At 42.4% G+C, this 8,336-nt stretch overlaps 1 long non-coding RNA gene across 2 annotated transcripts in view; it reads right to left on the bottom strand.

Annotated features, from left to right (window-relative positions):
• Positions 1-2,844: 2,844 nt before the first annotated feature.
• Positions 2,845-8,336, bottom strand: part of Gm36743 — a 151,173-nt gene continuing 145,681 nt past the window's right edge. For both annotated transcript variants that reach the window (XR_379189.2, XR_870584.2), the window contains one exon: positions 2,845-3,866. This is a non-coding gene — a long non-coding RNA (predicted gene, 36743). The remainder of the gene's footprint in view (positions 3,867-8,336) is intronic.

Genomic DNA, 8,336 nt, shown 5'->3' with positions numbered 1-8,336 from the left:
AATTACCAAGTGCCGAAATAACAGGACCGATGGTGATAAAGATGGCGAACAGAGCTAATTACAATCATGGGGGAAAAAAACAAAACAAATGAAACAAACACAACTTAGCAAACCAAAGCAGATTAAAACAGAACAGAAAGAAGAATGCACAGCTGAAGAGAAGGCAAGAGAAAGGGAGGGGTGAGGGGGACTCCAAGAAAACTCAGTGAGATGTTTTTAGTAGAACAAATGTTAGTAGAACTTTCTGTATCAGACTGTGCTGAATAGAGCAATAGCCCAGAGGGCCTTCAGTAGAGCCTCGGGGAAGATAGATGCAGAAGGCCCATTGCTGTTGGAGACAAGCGCTCCATAAAGTGTTATTGTTCTTGAAGTCCTACTAAGGAGACCAAATTCAGAACGGGAGAAAGCGATCTTGTGTAGGCCTGGCTTAATGCGCATGTCTGCTTCATGATCAACAACAAGCTCATAGAGCAATGGTATAACAAAAGGATCAGGCTATTGGTATAGTTCAGTGGTAGAGCACTTGCCAAACATGCAGAAAGCCCCAAGCTCCATTCTCAGCACTGCAAAAGTAAAAAAGAAAAGAAACAAAAAACAAAAGAACACCCCCCCCACCCCCCCGCCGCCCCCTGGGCTGGAGAGATGGTTCAGCAGTTAAAAGCACTGACTGCTCTTCCAGATGACCCAGTTCAATTTCCAGTAATCCCATAGCAGGTTCTGAGACCTTCACCTAGGCATATATACAGGCAAACACCAAGGAACACAAAATAAGAATAAATTATAAAAGAAAAGTCTTTTCTACCACACAGTATCTGTGTGTTTTAAGCAAAGTATTATTACAGATTTTAAGAACTTTTTTTTAAGGATTTTACAAAATAAAAATGAGGCCAACTTATCACTCCGGAAAGATTACTTTAAAGAGTAACTGTAGCCGGCACAAGTGTACGTTGTTATAAAGCCAGCAGTGTCCTGGCTTGTCCAGACTTACCACCCACTCACTAATTTACCAGAAGGATTTCTAGCCCTGTAAGCCTTACTCATGTGACTGCTCTGGAAACTGTGCATGCTTCATCTCTTACATTGTGTCTTTCCCTACATGCAGAAGTGTTCAAGACTGCAAGTATTTACCATTCTATCATAATTACCTACAGTGTGCAGCATAGCAACTCACTGTATAGATTTGTAGCAGGGAGCTGTCCTATGCAGCCTGGGCTGATAGCAGGTCATCCCTTCGAGGTTTTCATGACCAAATATATATATGTATGTATAGTATAGTTATAAAAGTGTGCCAAAGGAAGTAAAGTCAAAGCTAGGGAGAACCGGCTATTAGCATGGGTTCTGGCTCAGTGAAGCCAGGCTTTAGGCTCTTATGGAAATTATTGTATTTGGTCATCCAGTACTGTGTAACAAATCACCACAAACTCGGAGCCTTAAAATAATGTGCATTATTATCTCACGGTTTCCACTGGCCAGGAATCTCAGCCTTGCCCATGCCAGACACCATGTTTCATGGTCTGTCACGCAGCTGCAGTTAGATTCTCAGCAGGGCAGGAGCCTCTCTGACTGCTGTTTCAGGGAAAGTTGAAGCTCACTGCTATGGTTAACCAGCCTCCTTGGCTCCTTTGTGCTACTAGGCAGAAGCCCTGCCTCTTGTTGACGTTGGTTAGTGTCTGATCTCAGCCCCTCGCCATGTTTGCATGTATAACAAGGCAGCTTACTCATCAAAACTTTCAGGGAGACAGTAGGCATAAGTTAACAGTTTTTCAGCGTGGAGCCATGGAATCCAGATTCTGTCTTGTGTACCATGTCCTCCTGATTAGAAGCCAGCCATTAGGCAAGCCTACAACATCTAAGGGGAAGCGATTCCACAAGTCTTTGGGATTCTAAGTTGAAAGAAAGCAGATTAAGACAGACCCATATTGCTCACGGGATTGTGTTTTAGACATCTAACATGGACTATCATTGGAGGATGCCACAGAAACCTTGTAGGAATAGAGGTGGTGTGTGCTGGAAGAGCCACAGATTGGTGTCTTTCAAACACTGCCTGACTTCCCGGGGGAATCGCTTACTCCTCAGCCGCAGCAAAAATCTGCAGAGTCTGCCTCACTAGGGTGGTTCAGCTGCTGCTGGAGTTGGGGTGGTCATCCTCTAGTGTTCTGGTTTCCAAAGTCTGTATTTTCTGTAGAGCTGCATCTGTCTCACTTTTACAGTGTGCACAGTGTATTCCCATTCGTCTTTTTTTTTTTTTAAATCTGATCCTTCGGTTTTGCTTAGCCATTTCATTTTGTATGTTTCTTTTAAGAAACCTGAACCTTTGCAGATTATAAATGGGCCTGGCTAAATTAAATAGTATAACTTGGTTTGTAGCTTTTCATAAGTTAATCAGTTGTTCAAGCAAAAATTGTATTAATGATTTTTTTTAATCAAAAGAGTGTTTCATTTTAAAGTGTAGTTTTTATTAGTGCCACTTGAAAAGTAAATTTAATGAAAAATTTACATAATCCTGCCAGTCAGAGAAAATCCAAAGTATTGGTGACTGTTCTCCTCTAGATGTCCCCTGTGTGTGTCTAAGGTGCGAAAAGAATTTAATTAGTATTATTTCATCTCTGGTTTTTTGCTTTTCACTTTATGTTAAGTTGAGTGCACATCTCTTTCCATGCTATGAGCATTCAAACATGGTTCATCTGTGGAGTATGGCAGACACCTACCGTTCCGACCACCCTTCTCCTCTTAATTTTCCAGTTTAGAATGATGAGACAAAATTCATTGCTTCTGGTATCATATTCTTTGTTTGAATCATGAAAATAAGGAATCACTTGATTTACAATTACAAGTACTTTGATTCATCAACCCATACCGGTTTGTGTTCAAATTGACCATATGACAACACTCCCATTTCTATGCCCTTTGCCCAGATATGGAACTATCTTTATATTAGATCTCACATTGACAATGTATTCCTTAGATTTAAAGAGTTAATTAAAAAGGGTAGAGGAGCTCTCACAGTACTTTGCATTTTTTAAAAAGTGTCTCTTCCTACACTGTTCAACTACTAATTAACAATAAAAATGGTTGATTGAGTAAATATATATCGACCACCGACTTGTGCAAACAAGGCCCGGGATTCTTGGTTGCCTCAGGCCATATCAGTGTGATGACTGTTTTTGGCCCAGGTAGGAAGTAAGACTTTCCCATATGCCGAGGAGGCTCTGAATTGTGAAACAGCCAACAAGAGGAAAATCCACAGCGACACATTTTGGTGGAATGCCACCATTTGTCAGACACTTTAATAAATAATGTCTTTGAGAGCTTTAGAAGTGCGCTCTGCCTGGGAGGTGGGGTACATGGAAAGTTCTCCTGGAGTGTCAGTGTCGGAATGAATTCCAATGCCAAGGTCACCACTACAGCAAGGCCCTTCACCCACAAAAAACGACTTCATGGGAAACTCCACCGTTCTCCCACAGCTATTACTCCTGGAGATGGAGAAGGTGAGAGGAACGCAGATCACCTCTTTGAGTTTATGCCAGTTGAAAAATAGTTAACTTTAGTGGGTGCTTTGACATCTTTGTGATCCTTGCTTTAAGGTGGCCCATACAGGGGAAATTTTAGAAGACTTAAGTTGTCACAGAAATAAGATTTTTTTCCCCCAGACTGTTGGGTAATTGAGCAAATAATCAGACAGATGTCCCTTTGGGAACCTAGGGTATGTTTTGGTGCCAACTGTTTTTGGCCATAGTAGTAAAAGGGTGGGCAGCCTTGGGCTGGGTCTTGGCCTTGGGCTGGGTCTCAGTCTTCATCTTCTTCTCAGAGACTGACATCCATCCATGCTCTCCCTTCATGTGTTCCACGTTACTGTTCTCCAAGAGCTTTAATGAAAACAGAGAGGGACCAGATCAGATTTCCTCCCTAAAAACTCACAAATGATGGGGATGATGGGAACTGTCCTTCCTCCCACCAACTAGCATGGGCACAAAAGAATTCTGGCAGATACAGATCTGCTCATACCACAATGTCCATCTATACTTCGCAACCTGGTTTTCAGGCCTGGGCCTCAGTCAGGGCTTCTCCCTCTCTCTCTTCCACATGAGTGAACACAGATATATACCACACACACACACCACACACATAAACACACATATTCACACACACTCACACATATACACACACTCACACACATATACACTCACACACACCCTGCACATACATATACATACATTCACCCTCACACACACAATATCCCTAGCAATTCTGTGTGCATGCCTTACCTTTTATATATCATATGAAATGTATATCTTATATGAAATGACATTCATTTGTCAATCTTATTTTTTCTAACTTTTAAAAGAATTATTCATTTATTTTATGTATAGGAGTACACAGCTGCTATCTTCAGGTACACCAAATGAAGATATTATATCCCATTACAGATGGTTGTGAATCACCGTGTGGTTACTAGAAATTGAACTCAGGACCTCTGGAAAAGCAGACAGTGCTCTTAACCGTTGAGCTATCTCTCCAGCCCCTTCTAATACTTTAGTGTTGTAGTAATGGAGTGAGGAGACTCAACAAGTGCTAAGTCCATCCTGTGATTTGGATATCACAGCCTCCAAAATGAACATGGCCCTCATCATTCAATCTGTGACATATGCCTGTGACATAACCAAATCCTTTATAAGTAACAGTGTGTCATTCCTATGCCCCAAATTAAATCAATTCATTTAGAAACTTTGAACAGGAAATAGTTTTGAAGTTTTTAAAGATTTTATTTGTGTACCTGATTTTGTGTGTGTGTGTGTGTGTGTGTGTGTGTGTGTGTGGGCAGTACATGTGAGTGCATGTCCCCAAGAGGGCATCAGATCCACCAAAGCTGGAGTTGCAGGGTGCTTGTGAGTCGCCTGGCATGGGCCCTAGGAATTACGCTCAGGTGCTCTTCAACCTCTGAGCATCTCTTCAGCACCACAGGAAACATCTTTATTTTCTTTAGAGTCCCAAGATAGATTAGGAAAATAAATACATCTGCCCTTTTACCAATTAACAGAAAATAGTGCATTTTGACATGATTGGACACAATTTGGGTTCAACAAAGGTTTTTTCTTTTTCTGTTTGTTTGTTTGTTTGTTTGTTTTAAGGAAATAATCATAAAGCCGTATTTCCCTCGGTCTCATCTTGTTTCCAACACTGTTTATCATAAATGCAAAGCAAATGCTAAGGTTCTAACAACATTCATCTGAACTCTTGGGAACCCAAAAAGCAAACAAAGCAAACCGTCTAGGTCCCTAGGACATCATCTCAACTATTCCCTACGTTTTAAGGGGAAAAAGAAAGTCAGAGAAACTGAGAAAGAAAGCAGACAAGTCAAGACTGTGGCAAGTGTGCGTGAGTGCGTACACGTATGCATGTGTACACTCCGTGGCCACTGTATGGATGTGAAGCTCACAGTCCTCTCCTTCCCACCTTCACATGGCTTCAGGGAATCTAACTCACCAGGCTTGAGGAGCAAACACCTTTACCTGCTGAACCATCAAACCACCTTAAACTAAGAGAATTTTGTTTCTGAGGCTCAGATTCACTGTTGTACAAAATAACTTACTCTTATCGCCCCCAGGATGTCCCCCTACACGGCAGTACTCTATTCTATGAGAGTAAGATACCTTCTCTTGTGTCTGTTTTTCATATCATGAATTTTGAAGTTTGAACTTTAGGGCAGGAGCCTCCATTTATCCACAAGACAGAATGAGGTCTCGCGAGTCCAAAGAAAGGCCCCTTCGAGAAACAGCACTGGTCTGGCCAGTAGGTGTTGCTTCAGCCATTAATACAGGGTGCTCCATGGACGCATGGCCACCTCCTGCCAAGAAACATACAACAAAACTCCAAACCAAACTGAAACCTTCCAATTCTGTGAGTCTCCTGTAAAGACCGCCCTGGCCCCTCAGACAGGATCCAGAGCTTACCCGAGGGTTGACAGCAGCCCCACCCAGCTGGGGCAGTAACCCGGGGCCTCCAGGTTGCCATCGAAGGCCCTTTCACTTCATCATTCAAAGTGGCTTTTGGCATTGGGATTAGCATGATTTAAAGCAATCGTACAATAACCATGCTCACCCACTGTTGGAGGCCAGAAGAGCCCATCAGCCCTGTTTATTAGCTTTGGCTTCGTTCACCATGATTAAGTTCTTTTCAGTGTGTTCTCTGTCCTCTCAGTTTTATTTCTCTCCCGAGTAGCTTTACACTCCAGCTAGAGGACCCAAGTCTCCATTTCTTTACTATAGCATGTACTTTATGAATTCAAAGGCATCAAAGGCAGACAGAAACTCCCCCGCTGGTAGACAGAGCACAACAATGGGGTTCAGACTTGTGGTCACACTAGTTAACCTTTCCTGTGGTCCTTGAGCCATAATGCTTTCCAAAAAAGTCCTCCTGGCCAGTAGGAGGTGCTGCATTTTGTCCCTGATGGTTCAATGAGTTGCGGATTGCTTTCAACTTGTTCTCTGGTTTGCATGACTCTTCTAACTCAGCTTGCATCTTCTTCACTGTTTTATTCCTTTCTTTCTGGGGTCATATAATCCAAAGATTTTAATCCAGGGACTTCTGGCTTCGACACTGGGCAAGGATAGTTATTGTCTGGTGAAGTCAAGCTAGTCACTATGCTGAAAGACCCTTTTGACCATGAAGATATCACAGTCTCCAAACTCCCAGCATCTTGCTCTCACTCCCTGCCTTTCCTGGCATGGTGTATATATACACTCAGGGCTTGTTGGGCTCTTAGTCTTATGCGGGCTAACATCTGGAGATCACACTCTAGATAAAAGCATGCTGTAAAACCTACAGAAAGTATCACAGAAACTTGACTGAAGGAATGCCGCACTCCTTGACTGGTGCACGGATGGGCTCAGCCACTGGCTTTATGCTAGGGGCGAGTAGTTCTAGATCCTATTTGTTTGAAAGTGTCTTGCTTTTCTTGTAGTCAATTAACTCATAGCAAGGTCTCAACTGTGATTATTCATTTCCTAAACTTTCTTTCCAGGGTCCAGATGAGAGCGAATATGAAAGCTCAGGAAAAATCCAGCTCTCCACCCAGAGGAAACAACTGAAGGAATCCTATAGCTAGACTAGCAGGTGAAATCAGAGGCTGGACGGGGCTTACTCAATATAGTAGCTGTGTACAGGCTCTTAGAAGTCTGGGTTTTTATTTCTTTTCTCCCTCAAAAATTTGAGCTATTCTGCGTTTATACCTTCCTCTTTTGAGTGTAATAGCAACTAGACAGTCAGCCACACCTTGACTGGTCAGGTCTATGTCATAGTCCTCTTTCTAATTCCTAAGTTACCTGAGGAGGCATGCTTTGTTCTTTCTCTCTGTCTTTGCAATCTCTAGGTGGTAGCATTGAGGGTGGGGCCATGTCAGGGATAGCAATCAATAGGACATAGCATTCATGGCTCTGCCCAAGGACAGATGGTAATTCAAAAGTTCTCTCTTGGGGAAGTGGAAATATTGTGCTGTCAAGGCTGCACTCATGAAAGCATGGGGTGGGTTGGAGACAGGACGCTCGGAGCTCTGATCAGTTCAACCAGTGTACACTACATGAACTCATGGAGAAATAGTAAGGCCTCTATGCTTCTCAGGCGTGTATTTGTCTTAAGCTCAGGCCTGCCAAATTGTGCCAAATTATGTGTTGTTCAACTTAGACTGCCCAGAGAACACTATGCCCATTTTGCAAGTTCACTGTGCTGTATTTTAAAGATTTTAGTATTACAGCCGGGAGTTATCGACAGAGAAAGGGAAATAAACATAATTTTTGAAAGTCAAAACTACAGCTACTTTTCACCTCAAGCTTGAATCAAGGTTAAATTTATTCAATCCCTATGTGGCATTTATGCACAGGTACACAAAGGCAGACCTGTATATGTGAGACACTTACATACAAAGAGTTAAGCCAAACACCAGAATTTGTGTCTATTTTGAAACAGGATATTTTGAGTGAACTTTCATTTTCACCCCACAGAGGTGTTTTGTTTCCACGTGGAAATCTATAACTCTCCTACTTCATACTACCTATTTAGCCTATACCAAGAAGATCATAGAAAGACAAAATTATTTTAAAATGTTTCATTGCTAATATATATTTAACAGTCACTTCCTCTCCTCTCCTCACTCTCCCCTGACCCCCTCAACCACCCACAGGAGTGTGCACAGAGCAGTGCACAGGTTGGGAGGGAAAATCCATATTTTACAGTGCAATTTTGACCAAGTCACTTGGCTCCTCTGCACCTGTTTTCTCATTGGAAACTGGTTAATCGCTAGTCCTACATCACAGAGTTTCTATGATGGGAGAAAAGGGAGC

This window comes from Mus musculus, chromosome 9, assembly GCF_000001635.26.
Source record: "Mus musculus strain C57BL/6J chromosome 9, GRCm38.p6 C57BL/6J".
NCBI classification, from domain to species: Eukaryota; Metazoa; Chordata; class Mammalia; order Rodentia; family Muridae; genus Mus; species Mus musculus.
Note: the sequence above shows the minus strand (reverse complement) of the source record. Positions and strands in the feature narration are given on the sequence as shown.